At 39.3% G+C, this 18,542-nt stretch overlaps 1 protein-coding gene across 8 annotated transcripts in view; it reads right to left on the reverse strand.

Moving 5' to 3' along the window:
• Positions 1-18,542, reverse strand: part of NEK1 (NIMA related kinase 1) — a 119,687-nt gene that overhangs the window by 43,188 nt on the left and 57,957 nt on the right. The window lies entirely within an intron of this gene.

Consider the following 18,542-nt stretch of genomic DNA (forward strand, 5'->3'; position numbering starts at 1 on the left):
AATCTGCTACACTTTGGATTCTGATCCCACTATGGCTCTGAAAATTTTCCAAGGCTACCAATGGCCTCCAAGTTCACAGTGCAAATGTACCCTTTTGAGCAAATTGTGCAATTACTATTTCCACTGGAAATTAGTTTTGATTGTATCTATTTATGTCAGTATCTTTTTCTCTCATAAAAATCATGTAAGTTCACCATAGGAAACATATAAAATAAAGACAAAACATTCATAATTCTACCATCTGAGAAACTTAAAGTTTAACAGTATTTTCCTCCAGATTTCCTTATGTGCCTATGTAGAAATTCAAACATTTCAGTTTGAAATATTATAGCTAACAACAGAAAGAAGAAAAGGAGTGTACAGGGACGTCCCGCGTACCCTTCATCCAGTCTCTCCGAACTGTATCATCTTGTACTACTGCAGTACACTATCCAAACTGGGAAGTTGGCCCTGGATGAACCACAGGATTTCACTGCTTACACATGCACATTTTTATATCTGCAACAGACCATCTTACTACACACACAGCTTTGTTAGACCACCATCAAATCAAGATACTTAACTGTACCGTTACTATATCACTTCACAGCCACATTTTCTACTCTAGCCCTACCTGTCAACTGCTGATTTGTTCTCCATCTCTACAATTATATTTCAACAACTTCTATATATATATACAGAGTATGTATCCTCCTCCTGTTGACAGTTTTCACTTGGTTTTGCTCCCCTGCAGTCCATTCAAGGCACTGGACACAAGACTCAATGGTGTGTTCTATCTGAGTGTTGAGTAGCAGACTATGGTATGGAAATGCTATGCTTTCTTCACTCATTCACCCGCTGAAGGACTCTTGGGTTTCACGTTTTTGACTATGAAGAATAAGGTTGCTAATAACACTCATGTTAAAAGCTTCTTGGGCTTTCTTGGTGGCACAGTGGTAAAGAATCTGCCTACCAATGCAGGAGAAGTGAGTTCAATCCCTGTGTTTGGAAGATCCCCTGGAGAAGGAAATGACAACCCATTCAAGTATTCTCGCCTGGGAAATGCCATGGACAGGAAAGCCTGGTGAGCTATAGTCCAAAGGGTTGCAGAGAGTGAAACATGACTTAGTGACTCAACGACAAAATGTTTGTGAAAAGAAGTTTTCTCTGGGACAAACGCCCAACAGTAGAATTGCCTGCTCTTGGTATTACAGATTCATTTGCAGTTTTAAAAGGGACTGCCAAACAGTTCTGCAAAGAGGCTGTATCATTTAACACCCCTACCAGCATCCTCACCAGCATTTGGTTTTATCACAATTGGGAAGGCAGTGATACATTATTGTGGCTTTAATTAATTTGCATTTCCCAAATGGCTAATAATGCTGAACATCTTTGCACATGTTTATCTTCCATCTGCATATCCTCTTGGTTTAGAGTGTCTTTTGCCCATAGGTAGGCAGATTCTTTACCACTGTGCCAAACATATACAAAGCTTTATATAACTTTGTACAGTTAATGTTGAGTTTTTATATGTTCTAGATACAAATCCTTTGTTAAACATGAGGTTACAAATATTTTCCCCCAATATATAACCTGTATTTTCATCCCCGTAACAGGGTCTTTTGGAGAGCAAAAGTTTTAAATTTTGATGAAGTCAAATTTATCAAGTTTTTCTTTTATGGATTGTGCTAAGAACTCTTTGTCTAGTCTTAGGTCTTGAAATTTTCTTCTTTTCCTGTAAGTTTTACAATTTTCTCTTTTACATTAGACGGCATGAACTGTTCTATTTTATACAGTGTGAGGCTGAGGTCAAGGTTCATACTTTTGTCTAACAATGAGACATTTCTTGACTGGATTGTGACGTGTGACAAAAAGTGGGTTTTACAAGACAGCCAGTGATGAGCAGCTCAGTGGTTGGATCAAGAAGCTGCTCCAAAGCACTTCTCAAAGCCAAACTTGCACCAAGAGGTCATGGTCACTCTTCGGTGGTCTGGTTCCCGTCTGATCCACTGTGGCTTTCTGAATCCCAGTGAAACCATTATATCTGAGAAGTATGCTCAGCAAATTGATAAGATGCACCCCAAAAAATGCAATGCTTGCAGCCGACATTGGTCAACAGAATGGGCCCAACTCTTCCCCACAACAACACACAACTGCACATCGCACAACCAATGCTTCAAAATTTGAATGAATTGGGCTACAGAGCTTTGCCTCATCCACCATATTCACCTGACTTCTTGCTAACCAACTACTACTTTTTCAAGTGCCTCAACAACTTTTTGCAGGGAAAATGCTTCCATAATAAGCAATAGGCAGAAAATGCTTTCCAAGAGTTCCTTGAATCCTGAAGCACAGATTTTTACACTATAGGAATAAACAAACTTATTTCTTATTTGAAAAAATGTGTTGACTGTAATTGTTCCTACTTTGATTAATAAAGATATGTTTGAGCCTAGTCATAAAGATTTAAAATTCATAGTCCATACCTGCAATTACTTTTTCAACCTAATTTATAAATTTCAAAATACACTTGTCTAAATCTATTTTAAAATGTTTCTGAGATTTTACTAAGAATTGAAAATTTAAGAAGACTTGCCATTTTTTATTACACATTGAGTCTTCCAATTAACGACCATGGCATGTGTCTCTAAATATTTAACAAGTCAATTTAATCAAGATATTATCATTTTCATTGCACAAATCTTACATGTTTATTATACTTTTTCCCCCCACTTTGTTTGGGGCAATTGTAAATGGTATAGTGCTTTTTAAAAATATCAGTTGATATTTCTTCATTGTCAATGTACAGAAATCAGTTGACTTTTGTGAAATGATCTTATATCATGTAACTATAATGAGTTCATTTTTCAGTTCTAGGAGTGCTTTGGTATAGAGCCCTTGAGATATTCTATGCAGATAATCACATCAACTGGAAACATTAGTTTCATTTCTTCTTTTCAAATCTGCATGCCTTTATCCTCTTTTTCATTCCTTAATGCACTAACCAAAACTGCCAGCAGGATGCTGATTAAGAGTGGTGAGAGTTAACTTCCTTGTCTGTTTCCAGACAGTAGAGGGAGAACATTCAGTCCTCTGCCTGTAAGTATTAACTTGGGTGTGAATTTGTTTAGAGATGTGTATCATGAGGTTGAGGACAATCCCACTGATTTTTAGTTACTGACAGTTTATATTATGTATGTTGATCTCTGTCAAAAGATTTTTTGCATCAATTGTTACGATCACAGGTAACAATTTTCTTTAGCTTGTTGAAAGGGTGGATCACATTGACTCCTATCAACAAAACAGACATGGGTTTCCAGACTAAATCCCACTTGGTTGTGGTTGGATTCAATTTACTAAAATTCAGGTTCTGGCCTATTTTTGTGGGCTTTACTTCAATGAAAGTCTGGTATTCTGAACTCTTGTAACATTACTCTGATCTGCTTCATTATTCTGGTGCTGATGCAGCTCCTGCTCAGGCACCCTGGTGTTGTTCTGTGAAGATGAAGCTGCTTCCCAGGTCACCTGCTGTTACTGAAGATCTCCTGATGGGGCATGGGGGGAGCTGCCACTGGGCTTGGTCTCCTTGTCATCAGGCAGTGAGCATGGGGACACAGAGCTTTGTGTAAACTGCTATGGACAGATGGATCACCTGCTCATGTACTAGATGTTAGGAGGACTGGGATAGTCCAGGGCTTTGCTGCCACAGGTGGGTCAAACTGTCCTCCCGGTCAACTGCTCATGCTCTAGTTGTGGAATGGGGCTGGGACAGCCTGGGGCTTCACTGCTGCCCACAGTTTAACCCACCCACCAGGAGCCCCGGGGGCAGACAGTGGGATTCCTCTTTCCCAGTATGTTGGCGAGTGAGAGGATTTTCTTTTTTGTTGTTGTTCAGTCGCTCAGCCGTGTCCAACTCTTTGAGACCCCATGGACTAAGCATGCCAGGCTTCCATGTCCTTCACCATCTTCCGGAGTTTGCTCAAACTCATGGCCACTGAGTGGGTGGTGCCATTCAACCATCTTGTTCTCTGGCATCCCCTTCTCCTTCTGCCTTCAATATTTCCCAGCATCAGGGTCTTCTCCAATGAGTCAGCTCTTTGCATCAGGTGGTCAAAGGACTGGAGCTTCAGCATCAGCCTTTCCAATGAATATTCAGGGTTGATTTCCTTTAGGATGGACTGGTTGGATCTCCTTGCAGTCCAAGGGACTCTCAAGAGTCTTCTCCAACACCACAGTTTGAAAGCATCAATTCTTTGGCACTCAGCCTTCTTTTCTTGTTTAGTTTTGTTTTTTATCTATGTCTATGGTGGATCTGGGACTTCCCTGGTGGCTCAGATGGTAAAGTGTCTGCCTACAATGTGGGAGACCTGGGTTCAATCCCTGGGTCGGGAAGATCTCCTGGAGAAGGAAATGGCAACCCACTCCAGTATTCTTGCCTGGAAAATCCCCATGGACGGAGGAGCCTGGTAGGCTATTGTAAATGGAGTCGCAAAGAGTCGTAAACAACTGAGTGACTTCACTTTCACTTCCATGGTGGATCTGGACTGCAGGCATGTCCGACACTCAGTTAATGAAATATAGGAGAGATGATTTCCAGAGTATTACTGCATTTAGAGGGAAGAGCAGGGAAAAGTGGGTCCTGGAAGAGTGGAGAAGTTATTACAATATACTCCACAGTAAGAATAGTACAGTTGACCCTTAATCACTGTGAATGTGAACTGTGGGAGGTTCACTGATACAAAGATGTTTTTTAATAGTAAACACACTACAGTCCCACAAAACCTGCTGTTGTTGAATACATGCATGGATGCTGAACTGCAGACCTGATTTGGAGGAAATCATGTATACAGAGTATAGGCTTAAGTTACCTGCATGTTTTCAACTGCAAGGAGAGTCAGTGCCCTCATTCCCACATTGTTCAAGGTTCAACTGTGCACCAAGGTTCCAGAATTACCATAAGACTATGTTTTAGTCTTTACAGCAATCCCAGAAACAAACTCTGGAACAGAGGTTGTCAAACTATGGCTTACAGGTCAAATCCAGCTCGCCACCTATGCTTTTATGTTTCATACACTAAGAATGGTTTTGTACATTTTTAAATGGTCAAAAAAAAAAAAAAGTATTTCATGACCATATGAAAACGATATGAAATCCAAATTTCAGTCCCTATGTAAAATTATATTGGAGCTCAGTCATGCTCATTCAGTCACATAGTGTCTATGGTTACTATCATGTGACAATGCAGAGTTGGTAGTTATGACAGAAATATTATGGTTTGAAAAGACTAAGATATTTATAGAATAATACCTGCCAATCCCTAGATTATGGAACAGTACAGACTGAACTTAGTGTTCTACCTCCTGGGTCTCTTATTTTGTTTGATAATTTATACATATATTAAATATATTCTTTTCTATGTACCAAAAATTGTATTTGAGCAGGACAATGAAGCATTTTTTTTTTAAGAGCTGAAAAAATTATCTTCTCAAAATAAACAACTTAGTGATGAAGAACTAATTTGCTGTTAGGATACGCCATAACAAGAATGAGCAAACTACAATCCTCAGGTCACATCCAGTCAGCTGCCTGAAGGTTTCACCAGAACAGCTCCGCCCATTCGCTCAAGTTTACTCTGCCACGCAAAGCTGAGCAGTTACTCAGGACAACATATGGGCTGCAAAGCCTAAAACATTTACCATCTGCCCTTTCACAGAAAATGTTTGCCTGTCCCTGCACTACAAAATCATGAAGTTCACAAGTTTTACCTAAAGTAAACACTAACATGGGATTTAAAAAGGAACAAACAGCAAAGCAAAATACTTGGAAGAATGATCTTGAAAGTCAGATATACTGGGTTTGCCTGCTGCCTCCAGATATATCAAGTGATCTTGGGTAAACTACTTAAGACTTGAGTCAGTTTCAAAATCTGTGACCTGGAAATCAAAATCTCCACTCCAGAAAATTCCTGTCAGGATTAGATTCTAAGTAACTTTAGTTAATTTTTATGAATACTGTTCAGAGAAAGACAAATCACTTGGCTTGAGGTCCTACTTGTTAACAGTTTTCTTAACCTGCATTTTTTCTAAATTTAAAATTATGTGAAAAGGGAAAATTTTGAATTCGCATACAAACACATGGAATTACTCTGAAATACCTGGTTACTTTAAATCACAATTCGACCTAAAAATTATTTTTGCTCCAAATGCTTATTCATAGGGCAGAAATTTTGATTTCATTTTGCCACAGAAACAATGTTGTAATTCATTATGATTCTTCTAATATAAAGCAGCTAACAAAATGTGCTGATCAAATAATTTAAATACAGCAGTTTTCCAATTTTAGAGCGTTAATCTTTAAGACTTAAAACGTAACTGTTTAGGTTTGATTATTTATAAAGAGATTTTAGTACCAGAAAACACATATTAGGTTTCAGATGTTTATCTGTCACAACCTCTTTACAACTGCTTCTGTTTCTCAGCAAAACAGGCATTTTACAACTGGCTATAGGAATAAATCACAGTGTAAATGTATATACATTTTCAAACTGTACAAACAAGTCATGAACATTAATATTTCTTAATGAAAAGATATTTATGTGCTTCCTTAAATCAGTGATGTTAATATATTTTTCTTGAAGAGTAAATAACCATCACTGTACTGTTCTATAGGTAGAGCTGTTATATAGAAGTCTCAGCAGTTAGAATGCTGAATGCTGTCAGAGCCCCCAAACAAGCAATAATGACCACTATGAATGCAGTCCCCAAATAATATGTTTCTCCTCATTCATAACATCGAGGTCTCTGTTGATCAGTCTCTCCTTGATTGTTCAATGTTGTAAACATCTGACAATATCAGCCAGTCAGTCAGTGCAGTCACTCAGTCACCATCAGTAGTGATTTTGGAGCCCAGGAAAAGAAACTCTGTCACTGTTTCCAATTTTTGCCCATCTATTTGCAATGAAGCAATGGGACCAGATGCCATGGTCTTAGTTTCCTGAATGTTGAGTTTTAAGTCAACTTTTTCACACTCCTCCTTCACTTTCATCAAGAGGCTCTTTAGTTCTTCTTCACTTTCTGCCATAAGGGTGGTGTCATCTGCATTATCTGAGGTTATTGATATTTCTTCCAGAAATCTTGATTCCAGCTTGTGGTTCATCCAGCATTTCTCATGATGTACTCTGCATATAAGTTAAATAAGCAGGGTGACAATATACAGTCTTGACATACTTCTTTCCTGATTTGGAACCAGTCTGTTGTTCCATGTCCAGTTCTAACTATTGCTTCCTGACCTGCATACAGACTTCTCAAGAGGCAGGTCAGGTGGTCTGGTATTTCCATCTCTTTCAGAATTTTCCACAGTTTGTGATGATCCACACAGTCAAAGGCTTTGGCATACTCAATAAGGAGAAGTAGATGTTTTTCTTGAACTCTCTTGCTTTTTCGATGATCCAGCAAATGGTTGGCAATTTGATCTCTGGTTCCTCTGTCTTTTCTAAAATCCAGCTTGAACATCTGGAAGTTCACAGTTCATGTACTGTTGAAGCCTGGCTTGGAGAATTTTGAGCATTACTTTACTAGAGTGTGAGATGAGTGCAACTGTGCGGTAGTTTGAGCATTCTTTGACAATGCCTTTCTTTGGGATTGGAATGAAAACTGACCTTTTCCAGTCCTGTGACCACTGCTGTTTTCCATATTTGCTGACATATTGAGTGCAGCACTTTCACAGCATCATCTTTTAGGATTTGAAATAGCTCAACTGAAATTCATCACCTCCACTAGCTTTGCTCGTAGTGATGCTTTCTAAGCTGCACTTGACTTCGCATTCCAGGATGCCTGGCTCTAGGTGAATGATCACACCATCGTGATTATCTGGGTCACGAAAATATTTTTCATTTAGTTCTTCTGTGTATTATTGCCACCTCTTCTTAATACCTTCTGCTTCTGTTAGGTCCATACCATTTCTGACCTTTATTGTGGCCATCTTTTCATGAAATGTTCCCTTTGTATCTCTAATTTTCCTGAAGAGATCTCTAATCTTTCCCATTCATATCTGACAATATAATGCATGTCTAATACAAACTGACTGACAAAGGAAATTATAAAACATGCAAAAGATGAAAGGATTTCATGAAAATAAAGACAACGATGCTGGAAAATATTTCAAATTACATGAAAAATCATCTACAAATAGTCACTGAATAAGTTATGTGAATTTTAAAAAACTGCAAGGAATTATGATGCTGGTCCTTCAAAATATTACTGGAATTAAAAAATTCAGAAATGATCTCTGGAGAACTGTTAAAATCTCAACCATTTCTGTAAAAAAATTGCCCTCTTTAAAAAAAAAAGAAATCGCCCTCTTTCATAATACAGTTATAAAAGTAAACCATACAGAAATTTTGAAGTGAAGGGTACACCATCTTTCATCTATCCTAACATGAAAATTTTTCACATTTTAACATATCTGAAATGGGGTGCAAGAATCTTATAATCAATGGCATCTTCATGATCTGTGGACCAGGCAGCAGTTATAACATAGGTGTAAACATATGAACTTCATTAGTTTTCTTCTTTCTTGGTGTCATAACTGGGCAACCTTAGTTCCTCAGTTTCAAGTAAAAAATTCACTTAGTGGTTTGTCCAAGATGAAACAGGAGCCTAGTAGTTATTGAAGACCTTCCACTGATTTCCTCTGATGACAGCAAGAAAGCACCAGCACCAAAGCTTGCTGACTCTTGAAGGAAAATCCCAGAAACAAAATCTGGGTCCTCTTTCAAGAAATGCTGAAATCTCAGTGCACGTGGTGGTACAGAGTTTAATATTTGGGAAAACGTGAACAGTAATGACCCTAATTTTAAAAAGGAATGACTGGGAAAACAAATTATCAATGTAAAGTAGATTTAGGAATGAACACCTTTACCAATTTATTTTATTCATTTTCCTTTTTACGAATGCTCAAGTATAATGTAATGAAAAAATCTAAGAATTATTTCAACAAGTATAAAACAAAAAGTTTAAGTGATAAAAAGCACTGTATTGAGTTAAATTAGCAACTTTTTTTTCTCTTTTAATCATACATAACACTATGCCTTATAGTTGTAACTTGGATTTGATAAAATACATATATTATTCATTATAAAATTCTATCTGAAAAAATATAATCCTTCTCAAGTTACTTTCAGAATTAATATGGACTTACAAATATATACAAACTTCTGATAAATATAAGACAAAATAATTTTTAAATTGCATTTTTCAAGGTAAAATCCCCAAAAAGCATTTTTTTTTCACTCTTTACTACAAAATGTGGGGGTTTACATTAAGCAGCTCTTTCCAGCATCAAGACTGCTGGGCTAAGGAGGGTTTCTTGCATGAGATGCAGGGCTGACTTACTGCGCCTCATGCGAGAGTCGGATCCCAGGTTCCTGACTGTTTTCAGAGCAGCGTGCAAAGGTCTCCCTGAGGTGTCTGCCACATGCCTCTCCTCCTTAAGATTCCCCAGCTCATTCATCAGAGCTGATGAACTTGTGGAGAGGCCATGTTTCCCTGTTTCAGCCCATGCAACATAATGTGCAATACAGACCTGCAGCACAGGATCAACAGTTTTCTCACAGCAATAATGGAGTATGTACTCTATGAAGATACATGAAGGTCACAGAATCAGAAAGCTTTACGTAAACTAAGATGCTGCACAAATTAACAGTAATTGTTTCTACAGTTAACCACCATCCCTTCCTAAGCAGGAAACCAACACAGTGGCAGTAAAAGCATATTTACTCTTGCCCTGGAATCTCTACCACATCCTCAGCCATAAACCACAAATCAACAAGGCAACAGAAAGGAACCATGAGGTCTCTCCACTAAGATAAATGAGATGGACTCTCAGGCAAAAACTAGAAACAATGACATCAGGAACTGCAAAGTCTGGTAATGCTGAAGTGTAAGGGATGAAGAAGGGAACAGGAAAATCAAGAGCAATAAAAAAGACAAAGGATAGAAGCCTCGTGGGAAGCTACTCAGGTTTAATTTATCCTATAAACACTAGGCAACCACTGATTAACTCTAAGCAGATGAGCATTGTGTTCAATTTTGCTTTGTTAAAAGCCACTAAACTATGCTAATTTGTAACACAGAAAAACAAAAACAAAAGCCTAATACAAGGAACAAAAAGGCTGTATTTTGATAATAAAAAAGTTAATTCATCAAAAAGCCCCAATAATACTAAATGTGCACATGCTTTAAAAAAAAAAAATAGAAAGGAAAACCTCACAGAACTGAAAGGAAAAACAGATAAAGCTACAATTACATTTGAAGACTTCAACTCTCCTACCTTAGTATCAAACATTATATTGGCATAGTGTCAGCACAGATCAAGAAGTACTGAAAAGCACCACTGTGTCTAACTGAAACACACAACACTCCACCCAACGACAGCAAAGTACATATTTTTTTCAAGTGCATATGGAACATTCATGAAAATAGATCATATCCTAGGTCAAAGTACGATCCTAACAAATGTAAAATGACTGACGTTCGACAAAGTATGTCCTCTGATCATAAAATATAACCAGGAAACAGTTACAGGCAAAATTAGGAAAAAGTCCAAACACGTGGAAATTAAACAACTCATCTCTAAGTAATTCACAGGCCAAAGATACATTTTAAAGAAAATCAGAATGAATTCTGACCTAAATGAAAATGAAAACAGAACACAGCACAATTTGTGGGTGAAATTAATGCAGTGCTGAGAGGGAAATTTATAGCATCTACTACTAATATTAGAAAAGAAGAAAAGTCTCACCCTCAGCTATTTAAGCTATAACCTTAAAAAACTAGAGAAGAGCAAAATAAACAGAAATCAAGCAGAAAGAAGATAACACTGTGAATGTACCTCATGCTACCGAGTTGTGCATTTTTAAATGATTAAGGCAGAAAATTGTATGTTGTGGGTATTTTACTATAATAAAAACATTTTCTTTTTTTTAGATGGAAACATCCATCCATCATGGATCATAGAGCTAAAGGTTAAAAGTAGAACTACAAAAAAATTTTTTTTAAAGTAGGAGCAAATCGTTATGACTGATAGGCAGAAAGTTTTTAGACACAATACCAAAAGCATGATCCATAAACCAGAAATCTGAAAACACTTAATCAAAGTTAATACTTTTTGTTCTGTGAAAAATACTGTTAAGAGAATGAAAAGGCAATCTACCACTTAGAAGAAAACACTGGCAAGTTACTTACCCAATAAAAGACTTATCCAGAATATAAAGAACACTCAAAGCTAAACAGTAACAATCAATCAACATCAACAAATTATTCAGACAGTTCTCTAAAGAGGATATAAGGATCACAAATAAAAACACAAAAAGGAATTCAACATCATTAACATTTTGAGAAATGCACATTAAACAACAGTGAGATACCCCTATACATAATTAGATGGCCAAAATAAAAAATAGTGACAATGCCCAATGCTGATGAGCATGCAAAACAACTGGAATTCTTGTTTACTCCTGGTAGGAAGGGAAAATGCTACAAGTACTCCAGCAAGTGGTTTGACTTTTTTGAAAACCCAAGTTAAATATACATTTACCATATGATCCAGCAAACCCACTCCTGGGTATTTACCCAATAAAAACTTAACACTTGTCCAAAAATTTGTAAATGAATGATAAAAGCAGCAGTACTTACAATCATCAAAAACTAGAAACAACCCCAATGTCCCTCAATGAGTGAATGAATAAACAAACCATAGCACATCCATAAAATGGAAATCACTCAAAAATAAAAGAAAAAGTTACTGATAAATGCAACAACTTGGATGAAAAGGATTAAGGTGAGTGAAAGAAGTCAACCAATAAGGTTTATATATCATTATGTATACCACACATAACTTTTTGCCTTTTCATACTTTCCAAACAAGCAAAAGAGTGACAGACTTTATTTTCCTGGGCTCCAAAATCACTGCAGATGGTGACTACAGCCATGAAATTAAAAGACGCTTGCTCCTTGGAAGAAAAGCTATGACCAACATAGAAAGCATATTAAAAAACAGAGACATTACTTTGCCAACAAAGATCCATCTAGTCAAAGCCATGGTTTTTCCAGTAGTCACGTAAGGATTTGAGAGTTGGACTATAAAGAAAGCTGAGCGCCGAAGAATTGATGCTTTTGAACTGTGGTGTTGGAGAAGACTCTTGAGAGTCCCTTGGACTGCAAGAAGATGCAACCAGTCCATCCTAAAGGAGATCAGTCCTGAATATTCATTGGAAGGACTGATGATGAAGCTGAAAACTCCAATACTTTGGCCACCTGATGTGAAGAACTAACTCAATGGAAAAGACCCTGTTGCTGGGAAAGACTGAAGGCAGGAGGAGAAGGGGACGACAAAGGATGAGATGGTTGGACGGCATCACCGACTTGATGGACATGGGTTTGAGCAAGCTGCAGGAGTTGGTGATGGACAGGGAAGCCTGGTTGCAGTCCGTGGGGTTGCAAAGTTGGACACGACTGAGTGACTGAATTGAACTGAACTGATATAACACATACATACCACATAAGACATTCTTGAAAAGACAAGACTATAGTCATGGAGAACAGACGATAGCTGCCAGGCTGTTGATGGTGTAGGGACAGCATGATTATGCTGAGACACCAAAAGAGTTTTGGGATGATGGAACTCTTCTATATCCTGACTATGGTGGTCGGTACATGAATTTATACTTGTGCTAAAATTCACAGAACTGGAGAAGAAAAACAAAGTTGAAGTTACTGTGAAAGTTGCTCAGTTGTGTCCGACTCTTTGCAACCCCATGGACTATATAATCCGTGGAATTCTCCAGGCCAGAATACTGGAGTGGGCAGCCTTTCCTTTCTCCAGGGGATCTTCCCAACCCAGGGATCGAACCCAGGTCTCCCACACTGCAGACAGATTCTTTACCAGCTGAGTCACAAGGCAAACCCATTATTGTATTATAATTTAAATAATAAAAGGAAAGTTATTGTATTATAAAAAAAGTTGTAAGAAAGTAGTATAAGAAAGTTATTGTATTATACTTTAAATAATAAAAGGAAATTTTAAAAATAAGGTGCCAATGAATCACCCAGGAAATGATGTCCAGAAGGCAGCTAGAGAGAATAGAAGTTAGAAGAGTAGCCTGAGTAAATGAGACAGACTGTGAAGTCACTGGCCCCTTGTAGAATGAGATCACTGCAGGGTATTAATTATAGTGAGAAAATAACCAAGGACAGAACACCCCAGAAAATATCAGCCTTTAAAAAGTGAGCGGAAAAGAATCCTGTAGGAAAAGATATTAAGAAATAAAAAAAAGAGAAAGAAAAACAAGGTGAATTTGGTACCAGAGAAGGTAGTGAAGAAATTTAGAAGCAGTAACTCATGAGACCAAACGTCACAGAAAGGTCAAGTAAGATAAAGATCGAAAATACTGTATTATATCTGAGAAGATGGACAGTGACAACTTCCATATCAACAGGATTCTGAATACCAGGTGAGCAACAATCAACAGTAGTGCTTCATTCCTTTGAGGGGCTGGCTCTGAAGAGGAAGAAGGAGCAGGAATGTGAGAAACATGAGTTTATTTATAGGCTATGGGAGGGCACCAGGGAAGAAGGAAATGATCAGGAGAGAGAGGAAACAAGTGATGGGTTAAGAAGGACCCTCAAGTAAACAGACAGTATGGCACAGAGAATAAAGCCATTGAAAGCATGGGTTCTACAGTCAGACCATGGTATTTAAACACATAATCTACCATTCAGTCGCTATAAAACCCAAACTGTCATGTTAGCTTCTCTACTTCTGCCTCAGTGAGATGTAACACAGGAACAGCAGAACCCACCTCAGGGCACTGCTGTGAGAAGTTAATCCAAGTAGAGAACTCAAAACTATGCCTGACACATAGTAGTTCAGTTCAGTTCAGTTCAGTTCAGTTCAGTCACTCAGTCGTGTCCTACTCTTTGCAACACCATGGACTGCAGCACGACAGGCCTCCCTGTCCATCACCAACTCCTCGATTTACTCAAACTCATGTCCATTGAGATGGTGATGCCATCCAACCATCCTCTATCGTCCCCTTCTCCTCCTGCCTTTAATCTTTCCCAGCATCAGGGTCATTTCCAATGAGTTAGTTCTTCGCATCAGGTGGCCAAAGTATTGGAGTTTCAGCTTCAGCATTAGTCCTTCCAATGAATATTCAGGACTGATCTCCTTTAGGATGGACTGGTTGCATCTTCTTGCAGTCCAAGGGACTCTCAAGAGTCTTCTCCAACACCACAGTTCAAAAGCATCAATTCTTCGGCGCTCAGCTTTCTTTATGGTCCAACTCTCACATCCACACATGACCACTGGAAAAACCATAGCCTTGACTAGAAGGACCTTTGTTGACAAAGTAATGTCTCTGCTTTTCAATATGCTGTCTAGGTTGGTCATAGCTTTTCTTCCAAGGAGTAAGCGCCTTTTAATTTCATGGCTGCAATCACCATCTGCAGTGATTCTGGAGCCCCCCAAAATGAAGTCTCTCACTGTTTCCCCATCTATTTCCCATGAAGTGATGGGACCAGATGCCATGATCTTAGTTTTCTGAATGTTGAGCTTTAAGCCAACTTTTCCACTCTCCTCTTTCACTTTCATCAAGAGGCTCTTTAGTTCTTCTTCACTTTCTGCCATAAGGGTGGTGTCATCTGCATTATCTGAGGTTATTGATATTTCTTCCAGAAATCTTGATTCCAGCTTGTGCTTCATCCAGTCCAGCATTTCTCATGATGTACTCTGCATATAAGTTAAATAAGCAGGGTGACAATATACAGCCGTGATGTACTCCTTTCCTGATTTGGAACCAGTCTGTTGTTTCACGTCCAGTTCTAACTGTTGCTTCCTGACCTGCATACAGACTTCTCAAGAGGCAGGTCAGGTGGTCTGGTATTTCCATCTCTTTCAGAATTTTCCACAGTTTGTGATGATCCACACAGTCAAAGGCTTTGGCATAGTCAACAAAGCAGAAGTAGATGTTTTTCTGGAACTCTCTTGCTTTTTCAATAATCCAACAGATGTTGGCAACTTGATCTCTGGTTCCTCTGCCTTTTCTAAAACCAGTTTGAACATCTGGAAGTTCACAGTTCACGTACTGTTGAAACCTGGCTTGGAGAATTTTGAGCATTACTTTACTAGCGTGTGAGTTGAGTGCAACTGTGTGGTAGTTTGAGCATTCTTTGGCATAGTAAGCACCCAGTAAACTGACCGATGTCAAGTTAGTAGCCTTATAATCATCAAATAGAATGGAATGGGAAGATTACTTTTGAACAGAAGAAATTATATCCTCCTCTGAGACTGGAGGAAATAAGGAAATACTGGGTACAATTGTAGATAAATTTATAAGTATGGAAGGATAGCTCTGACAGCTCAGTTGGTAAAGAATCCGCCTGCAATGCAGGAGGCCCTGGTTCGATTCCTGGGTTGGGAAGATCTGATAGAGAAGCGGTAGGCTACCCACTCCAGTATTCTTGGACTTCCCTTGTGGCTCAACTGGTAAAGAATCCACCTGCAATGTGGGAGACCTGGGTTCAATCCCTGGGTTGGGAAGATACCCTGGAGAAGGGAAAGGCTACCCACTCCAGTATTCTGGCCTAGGTAATTCCATGGGTTGTATAGTCCACGGGGTTGCAAAGAGTTGGACACAACTAAGCAACTTTCACTTCATTTTTAAGTATGGAGGCAGAAAATCTGATGAAATGTGGGGTTCATAAGCCAACTTTCTCTGTAATGATTATCTTCACAGAGAAGGAAGAAGGATAAAATCATTGAGCAAATGGACAAGGAGAGATGCTGCTGACCATGAAGATTTAACGGAGCACTGAAAAGGACCACACTTCTGCTGAAAGCAGAGGCCATAAACCCATCTAACACTAGCCATCACAGCTGTTCCTTTCTCCAGCAGTGTTCAGAAACCTGAGTGTAAAAACGTTACTAACTGAGTTACACATAATAGAGAGGGATATGCCAACTCAGAAAGAAGGGCTCCCAGGCGCATGGGCTAGTCAGTTCAGTGACTCCCAAGAGTTTTCAAACCATCTCTTAGAAACCACACAAATGTCCATCAACTGAGGATTGAATAAACAATTTGAGGTACATTCACATGATGGAATATGACTTAGGAATAAAAAAGAACTAAGGATACACACCACCCCAAAACCCTACATACTGTAAGATATTTCTATATGAAATTCTAGAAGAAAGAAGAGCACAGTGACAGGAAGAAGATCGTGGTTGCCTATGGCTGGCAGCAGACTGACTGCAAAGAGGCAGGAGGAAACTTCCTCCTCCTGTTTAGTTGAGATGTGTGTGTAGTTGCTAAGTCGCATCTGACTTTGCGACCCCATGGACTGTAGTCTGCCAGGTTCCTCTGTCCATGGGATTCTCCAGGCAAAAATACTGGAGCAAGATGACATTTCCTTCTCCAGGGGAACTTCCCAACCCAGGGAATGAACTCAGGTCTCCCGCATTGTAAGTGGATTCTTTACCATCTAAGCCACTAGGGAAGCCTGGTTTTATTGAGATACAATTGCCATATAACATCATTAGTTTAAGGTGCACATATTAGTTTAATATACACATACACTGAGAAAGGATCACTATGGTAAGTTAAGTTGTCATTCATCGTATCACATTCAATTTTTTTTTTCTGATGGTAAGAGGAGGAACCTTTTAAGAAATGATGGAACGGCGCTATCCCGTGACTGTGGCAGGGGTTATATCACTACATACTCTTGTTAACACCCATCCAGACACACACCTAACACTGGTGAATATCACTGTATTTAAACTTCATGTTAATAAGCCAATTTTTTACAGAGCTCTGTCTGGACTCCTGGGTAGTGCTCTCCCTCAAGTGTGTCGCTAAGGTCAGCTCCTCCACTTCGCCTCATCGCCTGTCCGTGACAGACTCTCCAAAGTCAAAGGCAAAGAGACCATGGTGGGCAGGACTTGGAGAAGGCTCCCAAGGTTTCCTGACATTCACCCACTCCCCAGGATTGCAAGCCCTGCACAGATTCCGAGCCCCAGGGCTCGGAATACGATGGGGTGTACCCCCAGGACTGAGTCACATTAAATGGGATGAGTGGCATTAAAACAGTGGGTTGACCATTAAATGCCGAGTTTCCCTGGCTGGTTGAAGAGGCAGGAGGCGGGGAGTTGATGCACATGGAGTTCTTTGCTGCTGAGATGAAGGGGTTATGTGGCAAACAACTGAGCATGGTCTCAGTCAATCTCTCCAACAGCCTGATTCCCACAGCAGAGGGAGGGACGGCCTGCTGGCACCATGAAGGCACAGCCGCTGACACCGCTACCTGGGCTTCAGGAGAGGAGGGGTAGAGGACGATCACAATGTGCTGGAGTCCTGGGCTGGAGAAACAGTGGGTCATAAATCTTTGTTGCTCTTAGGCTCCTAGGTTTACAGTAATTTGTCACAGAGCATGGAAAAGAAGAGATCAATTTTAAATAGGCCCTCTATATCATCATAAAAATGTTTCAATTTAGAACTTAAAATCTGCAAGACCTTTTCTCCCCACTCAGCCCTTGCTCCTGGTTCTCTGGCTCGGGCTCCAGTGTACATGTTCTTGTCTAACTCGGAACTCTAAACTACTCCAGATACAAACTATGTCTGGTTAAGCTTTAATGTAGTAGTTTTCAATCAGTTAATTAACCTACAGTCCCCAAAGTGTTTAATACACTGCCTTTGTTATTTAATTAGTGAATAAAACAAGTAATATACAATGTACACACCCAAATGCACCAAAAAGTAAAAGTTCTTCACTTTTCTAGTTTTATGTATGTGTGTGTATATATACATAGTCACCTAGGGAACGAAGAAATTCTAAAGAGGTTAAAAAATGAATCTTGAAAAGTCATATAAAAATCACTTATCTCTAAAGCAAAATTTTTTTAAAGATTTAGTTGGATGCATTTATTTATTAATTGGCCATGTAGCATGTGGGGTCTTAGCTCCCGGACCAGGGATTGAGCCTTCGTCCCCTGAAGTGATAGCACTGTCTTAACCACTGGACCACCAGGGAAATCCCTAAAGCACATTTTTAAAAATAACACAACAAAATGAAAATAATAATTTTTGACTGCAAGATGGCAGAATGACACCACAGCCTCTCTTCCTGCAAAATTCTAGACTAGAGAAGTTGCTGTGTGAAGTGAATACATATCAGCACTCAAAAACAAGCAAAGCTCTTGGCAGTTTCAAGAACGGAAGGAACCCAGAGGTTAGGAAAGTACACACATGGGTTTATGACAACAGGTGACACCAGCACAGCATGTGGGGCGAGGCCTCAGTGCGGGGGTGCAGAGGGGCCGGGGGCAACATGCTTCCAAAGAGCTCGCTGGTACGCTGTCCTCTCCCTGGTAGCTCCCTGAAGACACTAATGACAAGAGAGTTGAAGGGAAAGGCCAGGCCGGTGCTTCAGGTGACTGGTGACATCAGGAAGGAAGGGTCTCTCCAAAGCCCAGAAAATAAGCTGCCAGGGATTTGCCTGGCAGAATAG

This window comes from Muntiacus reevesi, chromosome 17 (assembly GCF_963930625.1).
Source record: "Muntiacus reevesi chromosome 17, mMunRee1.1, whole genome shotgun sequence".
In the NCBI taxonomy this organism is placed as follows: domain Eukaryota; kingdom Metazoa; phylum Chordata; class Mammalia; order Artiodactyla; family Cervidae; genus Muntiacus; species Muntiacus reevesi.